Raw genomic sequence first — 19737 nt, 5'->3', positions numbered from 1 at the left:
ACAACTCCCATGGTCTGTGATCACTGCTGAGCTAGCTGGGATTTATGGGTGTTATAGTTCGCAAACCCTCCAACATTTCTCTGATGAAAATAGGGACAGCCAAAGGAAAAGCGGGACATTCCAGGATCACATCAGAAACCGGGACGGCTTCTGTAAATCCAGGACTGTCCCTGGAAAATAGGGACACTTGGAGGGTCTAGTTGAAAGAGTCTGGAGGGAACTAGGTTGTGGGAAGGCTGGTTAAGGATTATAGGTGGCTTTTAAATTGTTAGCAAACAGAGAGAGATAGAGAGATTTGGATGAGGACATTGGCATCTTCTCTTTGCAGGGCAAATAGCAGCTTGGGTATGTGCTTCATCAGGACTATAGTACAGGAGAACTTCCGCCCTCGTGGCTGCTATAATTTTAATTCAAAAAGCAAATGAACACAAAGCTGGCCACACAGCTCTCCTGCATTTGGGTGGCTTGTTGTGAACTGAACGTTGCTTGAAGCGAAGGCTCTTTTCCACCTGCTCAGCCTTCCCTGGACAGCCCTGCATCAGCAGTGGACTTGCTTGCGTTATTGAGCCACCATGATTCCAACGCCACAGATATTTCACATGACCTCAGATGCAGTGCTTTTCAGTGAAGTCATCGTACTTATTCAGCTATGACTAAAAATCTCTTGGGACATCATATAATGGGCATAGGTGTGTGAGTGACATTGTTGGCTCCTGATTTTTTGTTTTCTTTGCATCAACAGTGTGTTTATTATGTATTTTTTTGTTTGTAAAATGGCTGCCTTATAGTTACGAATCTAATTTCGTAAGCCACTATGAGGTGTCCCTTCTTTTCTTTTCTGAATGGTGGGATATAAATCTGCTAAACAAACAAGTCGGCTCGGAATCTTTGGTAATTTATCCCAAAATTTGGAGCTCGGACCTGTCTTGGTGCATGAATCAAGTTTCAAAATCTGTTGACATATAGCCAATGGCAACATTCAAATGTCCCATTTCCAAGGTCTTTCTATTACTACTTATAATTCAGTACGATCCATGACCAGTGATCCATGTTATCTTGCTTGCCTGTGCACTGGTGTCTATACATCAGCATGTTTGGGATATAAACATCTCAGTGCGCAAGCAGGACAAGATGCCATAGACCATGATGCATCATGACATGGCATGACTTGCCAGATCTGCTGAGACCTCAACGCTTGCTGCACCTAAATGCCAACTTCCACTGTCATTTCTACTCAAGCTGCCCCTCACTTACTGGTGAAGAATATTCAGAGCTCCAACAGAAAACTCATGGCCCTCCTGGGAGGAAATGGAGAAGGTTGACCTAAGCCGCGTTGTCAGTGTCCTAACAGTTTTCTGGTAAGTGTCCACGATAAACTGCTGTCCCTGTTAATTGATGGACGCATTGCCTTTTTGGGGATGCCGCGTTGAAATGTTGTTACTCTGTTTTTTCTGGTGTTGCTGTTCTCTAGAAGTTACGCTCCTTGTGTCAGAGAGACGGCAATGCGTCTCTCCACAGTGCACGCCTAGACAGACATGCGTGCGCATGAGCACTAAAGCACCCTGCCGTGCGCAGTCTGTCACTTCACACTCTGCAGCTGCTGAGGTATATTTTGAATTGTCGACAACAGATTGAGGGACAATTATGGGTTTTTTTCCTAGTGTATTTTTACCAGACGAACAACCAGCCTTTTGGCGTTTTGATCAGTGAAGGATAGGCTATTGCAGAGTAAATGAGCAGTGCATCTGCTGTATTCATCAACTCTCTTCAGGTATTGTGCCTGGACAGGGAATGGCAGCAGGAGAAGAACCCCCAACCCCGCCCCACCACTCCTGAGTCTGAAGGAAGCTTTGAAGCAGGTGCGGCTGGATTTGCCTAGTAGCCTCTTGGAAACTGGGAGCCCTAAGAATTCTGGGAAAGGCAATGTCCCATCCCTCCTTGATCACTCCTTGACCTTCTTGCTTCGTGTGCTTAGAAGCTTCCCTGCAGTTAGGATTCCCCATTGCAAGGAAGCATCTGAAGCTTGTTCAAACAAACAAGCATGTAGCAACCTCCCATAGCTGTCAACCGTCCCTTATTTGGCGGGAAACTCCCTTATCCCAGCGCTGTGTCCCGCTGCTGTCCCTTATTGATGATGTCCCTTAAATTTCCCGGGTTTCATGCTCGCCCAGCTTGGGAGGGAAGCAGTGGCTCGGGGTCTTCCACCTCGAGAGAGAGAGCAACTCCGTCTCTCCCTAGTTGCTTCCAAAAATAGGAAGGTAGACTCAATGTGGACTAGCAGTTTGGAAAGTTGGTACTTGCTCTGTAATGCCTGGATGTCAGGGACTGGCTAGATGAAGAGTGGGGGAAGTCGACTGACCCCAGGGAAACCCCAGGGAAACCGGCCACACCCCAGAGGAGAAGACAAGGTGGGAAGTACTGGATTTCTGGTGAAGGATGGTGAAGAGGAGGAGGAAACAGACAGGTGCTCCAGCACAGAGCAGAGACCAGAATTGTATAAGCAGAGTGCCAGGATCGTTCCAGGTGCCTCTGAATTCAGTGTACAATAGTGAACATGAATAACAGTGGGAGAATTTGACATCCGTGGGATCTCTGCTGTCAGTTTTGATCTTGCTAAGTCTGATCGCCGCAGAATTGATGCTTTTGAATTATGGTGCTGGAGGAAACAATTGAGAGTCCCATGGACTGCAAGAAGATCAAACCTCTCCATTCTGAAGGAAATCAGCCCTGAGTGCTCACTGGAAGGACAGATCCTGAAGCTGAGACTCCAATACTTTGGCCACCTCATGAGAAGAGAAGACTCCCTGGAAAAGACCCTGATGTTGGGAAAGATGGAGGGCACAAGGAGAAGGGGATGACAGAGGACGAGATGGCTGGACAGTGCTCTCAAAGCTACCAGCATGAGTTTGACCAAACTGCGAGAGGCAGTGGAAGACAGGAGTGCCTGGGGTGCTCTGGTCCATGGGGTCACGAAGAGTCGGACACGACTAAACAACAACAAAAGTCAACCACTCTGAATTCACAGAGATGCTGCTTTTTCCTCAACTGGGCCATTGCCAACTCCCAAGCTCTGTGTTTTCTAACACTGGGGAAGGGAGAATCCAGTATGATTCTGCTAGGACTGAGGGGGCCAACATTTCCCCTTGCCATGGTGCTGCAAGAACATGGAGCCTCTGTTCTCCCAGAACAGAGGTGTGTGTTGAGCCCAGGCAAATGAAAAAAGAGGCCTTGCGAGCCATAGAAATAGACCTGCGGTCATGGAGAGAACAAAGTCTGAGTAAAGCATTAACGTGTTCACTAACCCAAATCACACATGGGAATTCTAATGCCGCTTCCCTTGCTTACATAAGGTGTCCTTTTTTACAGCACTTCTTAAGACCTAATACAAATATTAGCCATCATTCCCCTATTAATTATTGTTAAAGATTTAAAGGGTCAGGGACTCTAAACCTAATGTCTTGGTCATTGTGGGAAAGGTAAGGAATGGTTCACTGTGTGCGAAGTTTCTCTTTCTGGGAAACTGCAGGCTGCCAGAACTCTGAGATGAGACACCATCTCTGAATGTACCGTACTTTTCACTCTATAGGATGCACTTTTTCCCTTCCAAAAATTAAGGGGAAATGTGTACGCGTCCTATGGAGCGAATGCAGGCTCCTTGGCTTCAGCGATAGCAATGCGAAGCCTCTGAAGCAGATAGCCGCCTGAAGCCTTTGAAGCGCAGCACGAGTTCCCGCTGCACTCCGCAGGCTTCAGGTTCCTTTCGCTGAAGCCAGGAGAGTCTTGCTCTCCCGGCTTCAGCAAAAGGAACCCAAAGCCTGTGGAGCGTAGCGGGAACTTGCGCTGCGCTCCAAAGGCTTCAGGGATAGCCGGAGGCTTCAGGTTCCTTCAGCAGAGAGGGAGAGCTGCGCAGTGCCCCTTCAGCCAAGCAGGAGGAGAAATGGAAGGGGCTCCATTTCTCCTGCCGCTTCGCTGAAGGGGCACTGAGCAGAGAGAGGGAGAATTTTTTTCTTCTTGTTCTCCCCCTCTAAAACAAGGTGCTTTCTATGGTCGGGTGTGTCCAATAGAGCGAAAAATACGGTAATTCCTCCAGCTTTTGGAGCTAGAGGGGAGGGTGCTTACAGGAATGGAGGAGGTTGGGTCCATTCCTCTCAGTGGGGATACTCTGAGTAGAACTTCGTTGGAAAGAATGGTACCCATCTATCTAACCAAGTAGGGCTGTCATACGTTCCTAGTTTAGCACTTTTGGTGGGTTCCAAAGCTCCACAACTTTCAGAGTGTCCTGGTTTTTTACCTTTTGAAACATGGCAACCCTAAAACCTAGTGGCCGATTTGCATTTCAGAAACCAACATTTATTTGTGGTATTCAAGTGACTGTTCTTCCTGGAGGAGGAACAAGTTCCTGTTGCAGATCACAGCTTGCCCTTGCTAGCCACAAGAGAGGCACCGCCACTTTGCTCAGGCGTCCCCAAGGCAGGGGAAATGTACAGATCTCTCTTCTAGGATAAAGCTGGGAAGCAGCGGAATGGTTTGAAAATAAGCTTCTTCCTTTTCGACTGAGTGGGGTGGGAATGTGCATTTGAAGGGGAGCAGATAAGCAGCTTGACATGCTGGCTGGAGAAATAAAAGTTGGCACTGGTCAAGTGGCGCAAGCAGCATGGAATTGTCACCAGTTTGACATTAATTAGACACCTATTGGAGGGCTGTGTCTGCTTTCAAGGCCGTCTGTGTCCAAGGCCGTGTGGCTTACCTGAGTTCCCACAATTTTTGTTGTTGCTGTTGTTAAAAACGGAACGATGACCTGGAATCATACCAGGCTGAGGAAACATATAATTAGTATAGGGATTTTGAGACAACAAGCACCATGTCGCTTCTAGGGCAAAGGTAGAAAGTGAACTCGAGTAGAAATACGAATTGAGAATAGCTACATCAACAAAGTGAAAAACATTTATTCAAAGGAGGTGTCCTCTGACTAGACAATTTTCAAAGGGTTTTTGCATCTGAGAGGGTCTCCTTCCCTCCCTCCCTTAGATATGCAGCAATGTCGTGCTGCAGTGAAAAAGCAAAATAATTAAAATTGTTTTATTAAATTTATATACTGCCCTATACCTGCTGGTCTCATAGAGGGCTTGCCAACATCATCGTCAGTAACAAAGAGTATTTCATTGGGTGGGGGGAGGGTAACTGTTTCAATGGAACTTTGTATTTTGAACCCATGAGTAAAAAATTTATTGCACGCATTAATTTATTCATTGCAAGCTTCAATCAGTTAATCACCGATGCAATTAGTTTAATAGAATAGTTTGAAATTTGGCCTGATTAGTTGGTGAGTTGCTGAAGACAAATAACAAAACTTTTTGTGTGAAGGGGTGGAGAGTGATTTTCAGTGAAGTTTCAGTGGGTGTTATTTCATTTATTGGTGCTGTGTCTTTCATCTGTGGATGATGCAACTCAGGCCCAGTGGTCAAATGTGTCCTCAGGCCTCTCAATGGCCCTTAGGACTCTTTCCTAGGTCAAGCACACCCTGCAACCGGCCATGCTCTGCCTCGTCCTTAGATGGTTTTTGTCCAACTGGAATGTGTCTCTGAACTCTGATAGTGTTAACTGCTTGCTTGGATGGAGGTTAGAGAGGGCTGTGTTTGCATATGCAGCTGCTATACAAAGGGAGGGAAATCGCTATTATTACGCTTCCCGCTTTTGCTTTGTAGCCCCAAAGGGAATGTAGACCTTGGTCTGAACATGGTTCCCCAACCTTTGCTTTAACTTTTATAGTATTTTGTTGTTGTTGTTTAGTCGTTTAGTAGTGTCCGACTCTTCATGACCCCATGGACCAGAGCACTCCAGGCACTCCTGTCTTCCACTGCCTCCCGCAGTTTAGTCAAACTCATGTTGGTAGCTTTGAGAACACTATCCAACCATCTTGTCCTCTGTAGTCCCCTTCTCCTTGTGCCCTCCATCTTTCCCAACATCAGGGTCTTTTCCAGGGAGTCTTCTCTTCTCATGAGGTGGCCAGAGTTTTGGAGCCTCAGCTTCAGGATCTGTCCTTCCAGTGAGCACTCAGGGCTGATTTCCTTAAGAATGGATTGGTTTGATCTTCTTGCAGTCCATGGGACTCTCGAGAGTCTCCTCCAGCACCAGAATTCAAAAGCATCAATTCTTCGGCCATCAGCCTTCTTTATGGTCCAGCTCTCACTTCCACACATCACTACTGGGAAAACCATAGCTTTAACTATACGGACCTTTGTTGGCAAGGTGATGTCTCTACTTTTTAAGATGCTGTCTAGGTTTGTCATTGCTTTTCTCCCAAGAAGCAGGCGTCTTTTAATTTCGTGGCTGCTGTCCCCATCTGCAGTGATCATGGAGCCCAAGAAAGTAAAACCTTTCACTGCCTCCATTTCTTCCCCTTCTATTTGCCAGGAGGTGAGGGGACCAGTGGCCATGATCTTCGTTTTTTTGATATTTTTTTTGATATCTCCTCTTTCACCCATGGAGTTTTCTTGGCAGGGATACTGGAGTGGCTTGCCGGTTCCTGCTCCAGGTGGATCATGTTTGGTCAAAACTCTCCACTATGACCTGTTCATCTTGGGTGCCTTGCTCGGCATGGTTCATAGCTTCTCTGAGTTATTCAAGCCCATGAAGGGGTTTTATAGTATAGCCATTTTCAGATGTTACAGGACCATGCTGGTCATTAATCACACAGTTCAAGTTGGTGCTAACACTTTATTAGCAAAAACACGACTTCCACAGACTTGGTTGAGTGTTAGGCCTAGTGAGCACAGCAGCTCATATCTGGTAGGCATTGCCCCCATGAAGCAGTTGCCAAGAGTGAAGGTCCTCTCCTCCCCACAGCTGCCTAGGTTCTCTCCTCCCCAGGGTTTTCCCCAAGCAATTGGAGACTGTTTCTGTGTGCAGCCAACCTCTCCTTTGCCCTTTCCATGCCTTTTCTGGTTCTGGGAGACAAGGGGGAGGGGAGCTTGTCACAGCAGGACAAGGAGACACCCATGACTCTTCAGTAGCCTGGCTCATCTCTGCCTCTTGGCCTCCTCCTGCTTCAGCTTCAGCTTCTGCCTCTGATTCTGGACTCCTCTCTGCCACAGACTCTCCCAGCTCACTAAGCCCTGTTGCCCCTTCAGCTTCCAACACCTCCTTCTCCTACTATTCTCCCTCTGATCACGTACAGGTGTCCCACCACCACTCCCTGGGCTCTGAGCCTTCTTCTCTTGGTAGTTCCCCAGTGGTTCCTCCCACCATTTCTCTATGTCCAACCAATCCATGACACCAGATGGTTTAAGAATGATTCAGGTTCTTGAAAAGCCCTGATCAATGCATCTTCGTTTAATAAACCCACCTTGCTAATATAGTATGTTTTCAGTACAGGGTCAAGTGTGTCTTCAGCATTTGCCGAAAATGTGCATTACTTTTTTTTTTAAGGGACTTTTCAGGCACCTCAGTGCCTCAGCTAAACATAGAGCAATGGATTGGCCGTGTGGTTTCTAAAATTGCTTGATCAGCAAGAAATACTAGCGGATGAACTGGGCAGTTGTTCCACATCCTTGTTTTCAGAGACTTCTCAGAACAAATTAATTGAGCTCATCAAAGGGTCGGCCCTTTCAGACTTCACAAAATTTAGAGGAGAGAGCCGCTCTTTATTTAGCAACCGAGTTCAAATAGCTTGTTTATTAAATATGTGGCTGGGGCTGCCAGACAATCATAATTCTGGGAACCCGAACTTTAAAAATATCAATTGTTGCAAAACTTGGGATTGAAGCCGTGGGAGATGGCAGAATTCTTGGAATCTAAATGCATGTTGGTATAATCTGCCTTGCACTATGTGCTGATATGACCTGGTGTGCTGGTCCCGGGGGGGGGGGCATTACTGTGAGGCATGGTCAGAGTCCGGTCCTGGGCTGAGGGTCTGGAGACTGTCCACCAAGGGCAGAGCGGGGTCCAAAGCAAGAAGCCGGGCGTGGTCGGGATCTTCGGAAAAACAGGTCTGGGTACTGGCAGAAACAGGTTTCCAACGTCGTTGCTCCCGCAACCTGGGACTGGGCTGACTGGCCTTTATCTCCTCTGGGGCCTAGGGCGGTCCCGGCCCACAGGTGACTCACCTCTCCTGGCCTTAAGGCGAGCACTCCTCCTGATAGTTCCCTCTGCCTCTCTGCCCTGAGCCTCTGCAGCTCAGGAGAGGCTGGAGGGTTACTGGACCCAGAGGCCACCTCACCGTCCTCTGACAGGGCTGGGAGAGGAGCACCTGCAGGCAATGGGTCCTCAATCACCTCCGGAGGCAGAGTGGATTCATCTGGTGTCTGCTCCTGAGGATCCGGCACAGGTGTGGGCCCTTCAGGTTCAAGCCCCTGCCCCGGCTCAGCTGGCCTTGGAGGCAGGGACTCCTGTGCAAGCTGGGAAATGTCCGGTTCAACCTCTGAAACAGATTCCCAGGCCATCACACCTGGGGAGGGAAACCTGGTGATACTGAGGGCATCGAGAGACGGCAGTAGAACACTCCATCTGCAGGTATTGTTGTTGGATGTAGTTAGTCTCACGTCTCTCCCCTATTCTTTGGCCACTTGTGGCAATGCTCCTTTGCTAGAAAAACAGAAGTGAAGTGTGTGGAATGTACCTCAGATCAGATGACCTGTAGAAAGACAGGTAGTGCCTCCACAGCAGTGGAAAGAGGAGCAATGACCACTGGGAGGAGCTCAGAGAGAAGAAACACCATGGTACATTTGCACCAGTGAAACTGGACGCCTTCATCTGCCCCAGCTGCAACAAAACATATCTCTCCCATATCAGTCTACAGCCACAGCAGCAGCCGTAACTCTCCAATGTTTTAGGATAATAGGCAAGGAAATATTGTTAAGTATTATCCTTCCTTCACTCACGCTAGTGAGTGATGTAGCAGAGCAAATCCCCTCTATATTCACAGAAGCTAGTTGATTAGATTCGTTTGAATCTCTACAAAATGACTAATCCAATCTGACTTGCCCAGATGGATTCTCTCTGGTGTCTCCTTTTCTCCCTCTCAAAATACAATAAAGACTCACGAGTCTGTCTTTAAAAGTACAGTGGTACCTCGGGTTAAGAACTTAATTCGTTCTGGAGGTCCGTTCTTAACCTGAAACTGTTCTAAACCTGAGGTACCACTTTAGCTAATGGGGCCTCCTGCTGCTGCCGCTGCACAATTTCTGTTCTCATCCTGAAGCAATGTTCTTAACTCGAGGTACTATTTTGGGTTAGCGGAGTCTGTAACCTGAAGCATCTGTAACCCAAGGTACCACTGTATAACAATAAGTTTACTCACAAGTTGTTCACAGTACACATCCTAGAAGGCAGGCTTTAAGCTTCAGGTGACAAACGTATAACGTGGCTTACATCCTTTGTGAGGATGGGCCCATGTGCTGCAAAATGGATGAGACTTAACTGAGAGTTGAATCGAACAGAACCAAAATGGCTGTGTGACTCTGCTTTTATAGAGTCACACTCATTGGCTGAATCACTTACAGCAGGAACAGGAAGTTCCCCTCTGTCCACTCTAGGAAGTAAAGCATGTTGTAATTGATTGTACTGTACTGATGTAGCTCATCCCACACCCTGAAGGTGCATTCCTCCATCGTCTGCCGAGACAGATGGATGCCAACCAGGATGTTTCCTTTATCTTCAGTTTCCTCCCTGCTGAGTTCTACAGGGGGCAACCCTGAGACTAAGGAGAAGGTTTCTGGGCAGTGCCACCATGCTGGACTGGTTGGAAGGAAGTGGAAGGCGGGTGAGAGCTAGCCGAGGGTGGACTGAAATTGGAGGTGCAATTTTCCATTTTCCCAACAGAGAAGCTTCCACTGGGTCCAAGCAACTACAGCACTTAAAACTTCAATCCAAGAATAATGTTAAGGGACCGTGATTTCAGCTCCCTGTGGGAGATACCCATGGCTCTGTGCAATGTACGCAATGACCCTGTGTGTGTGGGGTGTGGAAGGACAATTATTCAATCCCATGAGAAGTAATGTACATGAAGGAGAAATGGTTAAGTGCAGAGCTAGCAAACAAAAACATTAAACATTACGAGGAGGGGTGGCCCCAAGATTGTTCTTCTGAATCTCCTCAACTAAGTAGGGTTCTGAACTGATGCAAAAGGGCAGTGACTTGATGCATGACCTGGTGTGGTGTCCCATCCTTTGAACCCCTGGCTCTTTCAATATGGTGCTGGAGGAAAAGACACAAACATTTCTATGCAATGCAGAATGGAGGGGGGGGGACAGAGGAAGGAAATGGGGTGACGGTCGTGGGCTTTCTGGGAGTATGAGCATGTCCTAGGAATAGCAGAATCATTCTGGGTTAATGAAACACAACGAAAAATTTATTTGGCAGGGAGAGGTGGTGGTGGGGAAGAATATTTAAAGTGTAATAACACCTACGTTTTATATTCCTATCCATCTCAGTCTTTGCAATTCATCTGATAGCTCAAATACTATAAATTTAGTTGAAGATAACAGAACAGATGGGAAAAACATATGGTTTGTAGGTAGTGTGTGGTAGTTGGTATTTGTAGTACATTAGGGGAATTTATTTTATTTTCTCTGTTTTCTAGTATAACTTTCCCCCCACAATTTGTCAAGCGAATTCTTTATACGGTTAGGTGATGTTAGGATTTTTTAATTTTTTATTTTTTTTACAAAATTCTGCATAAAACGGAGCAGTGGTTTTGTTTGTTTATACCTGTTCATCCATGGCTTTGTTTGCATTGCCCATCTTCAGTCTTCTGTGCTTTGAAATGGTTGCAGCTCTGTGATCTAACTTGGATCCGGTTAAAAGGTCCAGGTCCCACTCATGGAGTAATTCTCCATTCAATTTTTAATATCTGAATCTCCCAGTAACAAAAACCAGTGGCCGGTATGTGGCTAAGCATGATGCATTCTATGGGCTAATAACTGCTCTGACTCATGCTCCTCACAATGCAGAGCGGTGCAGTGGGAAGTTGGGGGAATACCATATCTCCCTTTCATTAGACATCTGGTTACCACATCAGCATAAAGGAGCCAAATTACTGCATTTTGATGACATCAGTTTCCTGGAGGTATTGTTAGAGATCTGTGTGTGGCAGGGAGGAGAGTTTTCAGGACGGTATTCTGGGAGGAAGAAGGAAGGCTGGGATCCATCTTGGGCAGGTTGGCTGAAGGCTGGCTGCACTGCTGTGGGAGACATGCCCATCTTGAAATGACCATGCTGCAAGATCTGGACCCCCTCCATGCAGACGGAAGATGTAAATAGGTGAATAAGCCATATTTCTTAAAGCTATGGCAGTCTCTGTTGTGTTTTAGTTCTCTAAAGGACCACAGACCTCTCTTGCCACCACCTGGCAGAGAGAGGGGGAGGCACCCAACTTGTGTAACAGTATTTTCTTAAGAGATGAGGGAGTGTCTACCATTTTCATGCTTCAACTCTTGAGTGGGGTCTGCCTCTTGATTTACAACACATGGAATTTGGATGACTGGCATGTTAAGGGAGGTTAACACAGCCTCTTTCCATGGAGGCTCTGCCTGGGGCATAGGAGCACATTAAGGTAAAGGTAAAAGAACCCCTGACCATTAGGTCCAGTCATGACCGACTCTGGGGTGGCAGCGCTCATCTCGCTTTATTGGCTAAGGGAGCTGGCGTACAGCTTCCGGGTCATGTGGCCAGCATGACTAAGCTGCTTCTGGCAAACCAGAGCAGGGCACGGAAACGCCGTTTACCTTCCCGCTGGAGCGGTACCTAGTTATCTACTTGCACTTTGATGTGCTTTCAAACTGCTAGGTTGGCAGGAGCAGGGACAGAGCAATGGGATCTCACCCCATCGTGGGGATTTGAACCGCCGACCTTCTGATCGGCAAATCCTAGGCTCTGTGGTTTAACCTATAGCATCACCCGTTAAGACCCTCCTAAATCAGTCCAAAGTCTCATCTAGTCCAGCAGGCTGTTCTCACAGTGGCCAACCAGTTACCCATGGGCAATCCCAAAACAGGTCATGAAGGCAGCGTTACTGCCCCACTTGTGATCCTGAGCAACCGATATTCAGTAACCATGAATAGCCTTGTCCTCCATTAATTTGTCTAATCCCCTTTCAAATCTGTCCACATTGCTCGCCATTCCTGCTTCCTTTTACCAGCCCTCAATTTCTCTCAAGCTGCCCTCCCAAATTCAGCTTCAACGGATGGCCCAAGTTTCTATAACTCAGTTCTGCATACCTTCTCACACAGAGAAGAAAGCCAGATATGATTCAGGGCAGATGCAGGTGTGAGATCCATGTTGGAGGGTGCTTTTTGTCCCAAAGGAGGAGATACAAACATTGGGAGATGCTATGGAGAGAAGAAATTGAGAGAGAGGGAAAGAGAGATGGAAAGACAGACAGAGAGAAAGAAATCTGGGAGTGGGGAAAGAGGAAAGAGCTATTCAGTGAGTGTAAAGGTTCCATATACAGTGGAACCTTGGTTCTCGAATGGCTTGGTAAAGGTAAAGGTATCCCTGACCATTAGGTGCAGTCGTGACCGACTCTGGGGTTGCGGCGCTCATCTCGCTTTTTGGGCCGAGGGAGCCGCTGTACAGCTTCCGGGTCATGTGGCCAGCATGACTAAGCCGCTTCTGGCGAACCAGAGCAGCGCACGGAAACGCCGCTTACCTTCCTGCCAGAGCGGTACCTATTTATCTACTTGCACTTTGACGTGCTTTCAAATTGCTAGGTTGGAAGGAGCAGGGACCGAGCAACGGGAGCTCACCCCGTCGCGGGGATTCAAACCACCGACCTTCTGATTGGCAAGTGAGTGAGTAGCCGTGAAAAGGGCACTCCCCATAAATTTTCTAGGGCCCTTGTACCTACGGGGCCGCCTCTCCTAGTATGTCCCGTGGAGGATCTTAAGGTCCATAAATAGCAACACTAGAGGTCCTGGGCCCTAAGGAAGTTAGATTAGCCTCAACCAGAGCCAGGGCCTTTTCAACACTGGCTCTGGCCTGGTGGAACACTCTGTCTCATGAGACCAGGGATCTGATTTCTTTCAGCAGGGCCTGTAAGACAGAACTGTTCCACCTGGCCTTTGGCTTGGAACCAGCCTGATCTCCTCCCCCTCTTTCGTTTTCCTTCTGTGATGGAACCCCTATTTGGGGACTTCCCTGGCTTTTCTGGCCCACGTAGGACCAGTCTGGATAGTTGGCCTTGGTGAAGATTTTACGTTTTCTCCCACCAAACAGTTTTTGATCTGGGCTTCCACTGAAATGAGGCTGTATTTTAAGTAGTATTTTAATCTTGCTTTTAAGTTGTATTTTAATCAATTGTTTTTATACCTGATGTTAGCCGCCCTGAGCCTGGTCCTGGCTGGGGAGGGTGGGGCATAAAAATAAATAAATAAATAAATAAATAAATAAATAAATAAATAAATAAATACCCCATTCCCAAAACTAAATAAGACCATTTCCCCCCCTATAAATTTATGTTTTTGAGTGTAGATTCTAATCGAAGTAGTGTAACATTTAAATCAAGACTTAAGACTCTTTGGCTTCTTTGCACAGAATAATTTTGTTTGGAATCTAGCAATGTCTGACAATTCAGACCAAGCAGAATTTTTTCAGAAAAGGAGGAGGTCATGAAAATATGATAAAATTTGTGATTATATTTCTGAAGGCTTTTTTTTTTTTTAAAAAAACAACCAACCTTACAGCTATAAATGCTTCTTTTGAAAGAGGTGTGTAGATTCAGAAATGCTCACCCGCTTTAGCGTCTGAAATTGACTGTCTTTTTAGCTGCAATCCTTTCTGTTGCATTTAAACATGCCTTCATAATTAAAAAAGATTTGACAAGATTGGGCATTCCTAAACTCTGATCCAATCTACCGTGGCAAGCTGTGCTTAACTTCTGCTCCCCATTACTCCATCCTTTACCTACATTCCTGGGGTCCCAGGTGTATCTGCATTTTGCTACTGAATAAATTTCCAGACGCTTTCTGGAACTTGGCTAAAGAACAAGTGAAGTCATTCACAATATTGCTTGGTTTTGCTGCTCTTCTGGTTTACTGACTCAAACTGACAACCTGCTCTGTAACTTCTCTTGTCTGTCTATTCTATTAACCATTAAAAAAACAACAACACCCAAACCATAATATTAAAAAGTTCAAGCCTTTATTTTAACAATGCACCCTAAAAGCCAAATGCTTTTTTATATATATTGCGGCGAGCATTAGTTGATTAATCAGCTAGAGGAACTTTAATGACAGATTAAAATTTGCCCTCTGTTTAACCAGCGAGTTTGACACCAACCAAAGGCAACCAAGGGTACTTGACTTGAATGACTCAGAGTTTGGTGTATTGGCCCTCCTGGCTTGCCGTACCAGGACACAGCCTGAGTGCACCAGGGAGGGGGGGGGATTAGTTCAGGGGTGGGAGGAGGTGACAAAGGCATAATCATAGGAGCAAGGATTTTGCTGTACACATTGCATATAAATATATTGTGACTGAAGGTTGAGTAAACAGAATGGCATAGTAGGAAATGGTGTGTTGAGGTGGTGGTGGGGGAGAAAAATTTCTTTCATTCACTTTTTTTGCAGTCAGCCAACTTGATCCAATGCTTCCCGACTTAATTGTGGATTAGGATGCAGCTCTCCATCAGATCAAGCACTTCTCTGAATTTTGCAACGCATTCCCGCTGTGCGAAAAGTGCACGCAGAAATGTGTTTCGTGCAAAATGCACAAAAAATGTATTTCTGGAGACATTTTAGACCCCCCTGAAACTTGGCATTGTTGTTATGTACCCACCAACATTTCTCCAATGAAAATAGGGATACCTATTCTACATCAGGAAGCTTACACTATGTTTGATCTCGCTGTACGAATAGACGTCAAAAATACTACTACTACTACTACTACTACTAATTTATTATTTGTACCCTGCCCATCTGGCTGAGTTTCCCCAGCCACTCTGGGCGGCTCCCAACAGAATATTATTATTAATAATAATAAAGCAATAAAATATCAAATATCAAATAAAATATCAAAATTCTCTTGCTGTGAGAAGTGAGATTACAGGGAACCAGGCAGAGGGCCTTCTTGGTAGTGGCGCCTGCCTTGTGGAACACCCTCCCAGAGGACTTGCAGATCAGAAGGTCGGTGGTTCGAATCCCTGTGACGGGGTGAGCTCCTGTTGCTCGATCCCTGCTCCTGCCAACCTAGCAGTTCGAAAGCACTTCAAATTGCAAGTAGATAAATAGGTACCGCTCCGGCAGGAAGGTAAACGGCTTTTCCGTGCGCTGCTCTGGTTCGCCAGAAGCGGCTTAGTCATGCTGGCCACATGACCTGGAAGCTGTACACCGGCTCCCTCGGCCAATAAAGCGAGATGAGCGCCACAACCCCAGAGTCGGACACAACTGGACCTAATGGTCCCTTTGCCTTTATATCTAAAAGGAATTTTATTTTCAGTATAAACAGGTCTCCGTTTTTGCACCCGCACACACCCCACTTTTAAGTGTTCTCCAAGATGTGGAGGGGAGGAAAAAGGAAAGGCGGGACATTCCAGGATCAAATAAGAAACCGGGACAGGTTCTGTAATTCTGGGACTGTCCCTGGAAAACTAGGACACTTGGAGGGTATGTTGCTATTGGTGAGAGCTGAGTGCAGGGTGGGGCTCAAAGGTGGAGAAATTACTCCAGAAGGAGCACAACATGCCCCCACCAGAGGTACTATCCTCCCCCCCCCCGCATACACTTGACATTAGACTACACAAAAAAGGAATAAACCAATAAACACTTTTGTGGGGGTGGGATCAGAGCAGCTTGTTGTTCTATGCATAGGTGTCAAGCATCCCTTATTTGGCGGGACAGTCCCTTATCCCAGTACCATGTTCCGCTGCTGTCCCTTATTGATGATTTCCCTTAAATTTTCTGGGTTTCAAAGGAAGCAGCTCCTCTCCCTCTCTCCCTGCTGGCCAGGGAGGAGGGAGGCTCCAACTGTGTTGCTTGGCTGTGTTGCTCACCCAATAAGGCCAGGGAGGAGGGAGGCTCCAACTGTGTTGCTTGGCTGCACTGCTCAACCTATAAGGAGTCTAAGAACGACTGGGGGGTGGAGCTTGCATGCCTTGTGCCGATCAAACTGGCCGCGTTGCCTGGGGACTCGCCTTTGCTCAGCGCTTCCCAGCAGAGAGGTGACGGTGGTTTTCCTTGCTGCATCCCCTTTGCCGAGTTGCTGCGCTGTGGGAACCACCGCTTGAGGCTTCGTTTGGCTGCTGGCTGGACTTTCTGTCTTGGGCTCAGAGGGGCTCAGAAGTCGAACATACCTGTGCTCTGAAAATCCCTTATTTTGGCTGCTGATCCCTTATTTTCGAGGCTGCTGGCCCCTTATTTTCAAAACTGTAAGTTGACAGCTCTGGTTCTATGGCTCTTTTAAAAGAACCAGCCCTTCCTTTCACTCCCTGCACACTTCAGTTGGAAAGACAGGGGCAATTTCAGTCTCCAGAGCTGCCAGCACTATGGATTTTGTCCTTTTACAGCTGTCCTTTGATAACGCAAGAGAAAAATTAATCCTTTATAGCCCCTGATTATCTGTTTGCAGCTTATTAAAGATATAAATGCCAGTAATTTTAAATGGCTGCATTAAGTTGTCCTTGAAAGAAAGAAGAAATGCAAAATAAAAAAGCATAGGAAAGGTGTTTTAAAAAAATGAATCATTAATACATTCCAGGTTGGTGCAGAAGGACTGTGGAGGGGTGGTTTGGTTTTATAAGAGCTGTAGACATTGGCTCTGTAAGTAACATGGGTGAATTATATTTTTATAGCTAGCTTTTATGAACTCCGCAATCTCAGGGCAGAGATTATAACAGACTAAATGCCATGCACTATTGATAATCTTACGTTAGCATTTCAACCGTATGAGTGTACTTTAGCTGATAGCACCCATTGCAGAGTGGATGGAAATCTGATGTAGGCAGCAATTAATAATAATTGTGTGTTTGCGAAACAGTATGGCCACAGTGTTTTATGCAACTCGTCTTTGGAACAGCAGGCTATAAAGACACAGGGAACCAAAAAGACACTTCCTTCATTTTGCTTACTGCTCATTGTACTTCCACTAAACTCAGGATCTGCACATATAACTGTAAGCTCCTATGAAACAGGCAGGGAAAGTTTTATTAATGGAGAAGCAAGTTTTGTACTATGAAAAGCTCCTGTAAAAATAACAAGATGAAATTTCCTTGGAACAAATCTTATTGCAGCAATGGTTGTTGTTGTTTGTTTTTTTGCGACTGCTATTTGTATAGCAAATGGAGAACATTCACATAAAGATTTGTATAGTGCCATTGTGTCTAATCAGAGATTTTAGAGAAAAAGTGCTTTTAAAAGCAAATTACTAGATCCTTGAAAATAATATGTCTTCTGTGTTAGCACAATGGGTATGCAGCCTGTTGCCCTCCAGGTGCTATTGGACCCCAATTCCTATCAGCCCCAGCCAACATAGCAAATGGTCAAGAACGATGGGATTTGTGGTCCAGAAACATTTGAGAGGGACAATGGTTCCCCTCTCCTGCTGTACAGTTAGGTTAACTCATTTTTTTCCTAATAAAAATCCAACAGTGTGAAGGATTTATTTGGCAACTCCTTTCTTGTCTCACACATTAACCAAGGATCAAAATTGGCTTCCGGTCCTGCCTGCCTTAATGGAAGCAGCCCCCATGACAGCGGGGGATTGTAGGCGAACAAAAAACAAGGATGGCAGAGGGTAAATCATCATTGCAGGGTTGGGGGGCAATGGGCTTCACTCGCAGTTCGTCTCTGTACCTGGCTCTCACTGCGGCATGAATTGCAGGAGGCAAGGAGGCACTGCCTGGTGAAAACCCTCCTATGCCACCATTAAGAAGCAGAGGTTCTCCGTTTAATTGGATATTTAATTGGCTTTAAAGTACTGGTGTGTGATGGAAAAGGATTGAAATAACATACTGCTGAATATACCAGCTACATGGATCAAAGGTTTGAATTGAGATAAGATTTTATTCGGAGTGAGAGTCGGTTGGGGAGAGGGAAGTCTGCTGTTTGTTTGTTTATTATAAGCTTCTTTTATATATTTATAATTTGGCAACCCTCTCTGGAATATAAGATAAAAATATATTTACAGGTGAGGAAGGGACGTTGGAGTAATATTGATATTAACAAGCAAAAATGGAAACTGTGTGTGATCTGAAATGAAGAAAGGAGGAGGAGGAGAAGCTCAAGAATGACTATGTTGGAAAGACAGAGTAATTTCCCTCACCTCTGTTTAAAAACAACAGACAAGGAAAAAGAAACCAAGATTTGTGCGTGCTACTGACAGAATGTGATCTAAGATAAAGTTTAATTGGGCCATAAATCTCTTGCTGGAAGGAAAAGAATTGGGGGGCTGTGAAAAGAACACTGCAGAGATTCTGGGAGTTGGAAAGGAGTATTGAATATTCAGTGTGTTCGAAAACTCCCCACCTTTTCCTAGGCTGATGGTAAAATGGCAAAGATCTGCGACATGCTTTACTAGCGAGACAGAATGGTTTCTAGCAGACTGTCGCCTGTTCCGAGACGTCGAAGCAAGGGATGGAGAGATAAGACCTGTGAGAAACTTTGAGATTCAGTTCCGCCCCAAGCCATGATGGGAGAAAACAACAGCTGGGAAATGAAAGAGACAACACCATCTATGTACAAAAGGAATCTCCATGGATATAATAGTTTTCACACACAGGGCAGAATAAAGATAACGGTTTGAGTTCCTGACTTGAAGCTTTATAAAGTTATATATTGTAATGTCACGAATGGAAATCATTAATTATGTAGCTGTTGACTAAGGGATGATTATTATAACGAAATGTAACTGACATTAATTAAGATTATGGAACACAGTGATATAAGATCGGAAATGCACCCAAACCATCATGCGTAGAGCCGCTTTAACTAAAATGTATTAACTGGAAATTGATTGGCATTTTGATAATTGTATAATTTGGGAATTAATTGTTATTGTCATAATTTGGCTATTATTGGGGGTATACTGTATTGGAAAACACACACACACACACACACACACACACACACATATGGATCAAAGTTATTTTTGCTATAAATGTACAAAGCGAAGGCAAAAAGAGCATGTGACAAGTTGATTAACAAGCTGGTTTCCAAATTTGCCAGCGCTTGCTCAATGTGGGAAGATGACATTTCTGTGTACTCAGGAAACGTCAACAGACTTCTCAACGGGAAAACTGTTGAATAAGTTTACATATTCCACAGTAAAAGACCAAATTCATGCAGAATTTAGATTTCTTATTTATCTGAGTGGTTCCCTCGAAGTAAGAGTATTTATGTGCAAAACCCATTGGTACGTTTGAAAACCAGTTCACTATTAAGTCTCATGTAAGGCCACCACACTACCTAAGCATCTACTTAAGTTGTCTGTTGGAAACTTTTCTCTTCATCATGGTGAGGATTTCTTTTTTGGGGGTGGGGGGAGTGGGATCTCATTCTTGCTGTAATATCCGCATTTGTCTATTTTATGTTTTTAATATATATGTTTTTAATATATTGTGGTTTTATGATGTAGGGACGGGTGGTTCAGCCTATTTCCTTTCCATGTCAGCTCAATTATTGGTCCATTCTGTCCAATTTTTGTGATTTTTTTTAATGCAGAACAATAGCATTTTTTCTCCTGAAATATAAACTTTTTTATGTTTCCTTTAAAATATGCCTTTTTGTTTGCATTCCCTATAAGACACGCATT

The 19737-nt window shown here is 45.4% G+C and overlaps 1 long non-coding RNA gene across 1 annotated transcript in view; it reads left to right on the top strand.

The window, feature by feature from the left end:
- The first annotated feature begins 1268 nt into the window (after positions 1 to 1268).
- The window catches only part of LOC309335922, an 84190-nt gene continuing 65721 nt past the window's right edge, over positions 1269 to 19737 (top strand). The window contains exon 1 of the long non-coding RNA XR_014153806.1: positions 1269 to 1358. This is a non-coding gene — a long non-coding RNA (uncharacterized lncRNA). The remainder of the gene's footprint in view (positions 1359 to 19737) is intronic.

This window comes from Podarcis erhardii, assembly GCF_964252035.2.
Source record: "Podarcis erhardii genome assembly, chromosome: 1".
Taxonomy (NCBI): Eukaryota; Metazoa; Chordata; class Lepidosauria; order Squamata; family Lacertidae; genus Podarcis; species Podarcis erhardii.
Note: the sequence above shows the minus strand (reverse complement) of the source record. Positions and strands in the feature narration are given on the sequence as shown.